The following is a 2,195-nucleotide window of genomic DNA, read 5'->3' on the forward strand; positions in this document are numbered from 1 at the left end:
TAAGCTAGAATGATGGCGGCATTCAAGAGAATCCGGAAGGTCTAAACCTTGTCTGTGGTATTCTGAGTAGGATTCAATGATTGAATGACTGTGACGAGCTTCAAACTCGCGATTGCTGGGCGTTAGTGACAGACGCAAAAGGAGGGTGAATCCTATTCCAGCATGATCGAGAACCGACAGATGAATAGCCGTGCCGTGACAGGGTGCGTGAGCATATTATTGACTGAGAGGAGGGGATGTAGCCACTGACAACGGTGATGCCCTTGCATAAAGCCAGCCATAGAAAAGAGTAAGACTGATTGGATGAAGATAGCAGGAAAGCAGAGGTTCAGAGGAACGAAAGCATCTCCATTCGCTTATCTGAAATTCCTACCAATGAATTACATAAGTATTTCTATCCCTATTTTATTATATTAAATTCGAAAACACCATTATCAATTTATATCTGCATAACTGAGATTTGCAAGGTGACCATAGCTTGCTTCATACCAACAATCTCCGTGGGATTCGACCCTTACTCAAGTAAGGTATTACTTGGACAACCCGGTGCACTTGCTGGTTAGTTGTATCGAAGTTGTGAACCATGGTATTGGCGCCATGTTCTTGGCGCCATTGCCAGGGAAAGAAAGAGCCATGAATTTTACAGAATTAAAGTGTAATCACGATTACGCATACCAAGTTGCTCACGTTGCCAGGGATTGTTCGAGCCTGGACATCACAATTTCGTGTACCAACAAGCTATCAATGGCTTCTTGCAATTGGTGCATGTTCAAGGTCTGTTGTGCTTGACCCTTTAAGACTTGTCCTTCCACTACTTGAGGGGTTGTCTTCTTCCTTTGCTTCCGCTGAGGTAGGGGGGATGCAATGGCATTCATCCTTCGTACAGTTATTGGAATGCCTTCCTTTATCCACACGGGGTCCTCATCTTCGAAAACCACCCCAGCTTTCTTGCAAATTCGGTAAATAGTGCTTGGGTAACCTATCGTTCCTCTTGAGTTGCTTTTCTCCGCCATCTTTCTAATGCCTTCAGCTATGAGTTCATGGACCTTGGTCTCTCCTCCCTTCAGTTTGGTTGTCCAATCTATCCCTTTTCATGCTTCTTTCCCTTTCCTATAAAGATTTGAAATAAGAAAATTAATATCATAAAAAAATTTAAACTCTAAATAAAATGAAAGAAAGGATTTGATTGTTTATTTATGAATTCCAACTAACTAACTAACTATTGGTGGGTCCTTATATGCATTTTGGTGGCACCATGAGGTGACACCAAACTTAGTTTGGATCACTGTGATGGAGGTTTTGTGTTCAAAGCTCCCAAGACTAGCATGCATCTTGGTTTGCTTTGAACACCAAACTTGTTCCTCACTATATTCTGCATAAGAAGATTTTCACCAATTGTTTGTCAAGTTTGGATTGAAGCTCATAAAGATTGTCTTATTCATTATCATCTGAAAGCATATAAAACATGGGTTGCCTCCCATGAAGCGCTTCTTTAGCGTCACTAGCTTGACGTTTTTCCTTCATCATGGTGGTTGGTAGTGCTTAAAGTCCTCCCCTCTTGCTGTGGACTTGTATCCATTGGTTGGATCAATGATCTCCACATGTTCCAGGGAAAGAACTCTGTTGATAGTGAAGACCTTAGGTAATTGAGATGGCACAGTAGGGAGATTAGGGGGAATATCTGGGAAGTAAGCTGAGACAACTCTATCCCCTGGAGAGAAGTCTTCCGTAGGGATCTTCTTGTTCCTCCATCTCCTTGGTACCTTCTTCTTTGTTTCTTTTGAGGTTGCCTTCCCCTTGGTGACCTCTTTTCTCCAAGGAGTTGTGATGCTGTCTTCACCTGCCTCTAGAGGTTTGGGTTCCTCCAACTCTTCCTTGAGCTGTGGCAATTGCTGTTTTCCTTGTTTGTCAGTTAAGGGGGTCTCAGAATGAGCTGGCTGTGCTTCAGTGCTTCTTTTTTCTTTCAGTGTCTTATTATCATTTGTGCTTAGTTCCTTGTCCTCTTGATCTATTTCTTGTGAGAGTTTGAAGACATCAAAGCTAAGTCGTTCATCATGAATTCTCAATATTAGCTCCCCTTTCTCTACATCGATAAGTGCTCTGGCTATAGCTAAGAATGGTCTTCCCAATATGATTGGGTGAGTGTGACTTTCTTCCATGTCCAGAATGACAAAGTCTGTTGGGAGAAAATACTT

Source organism: Arachis ipaensis, chromosome B09 (genome assembly GCF_000816755.2).
Source record: "Arachis ipaensis cultivar K30076 chromosome B09, Araip1.1, whole genome shotgun sequence".
NCBI classification, from domain to species: Eukaryota; Viridiplantae; Streptophyta; class Magnoliopsida; order Fabales; family Fabaceae; genus Arachis; species Arachis ipaensis.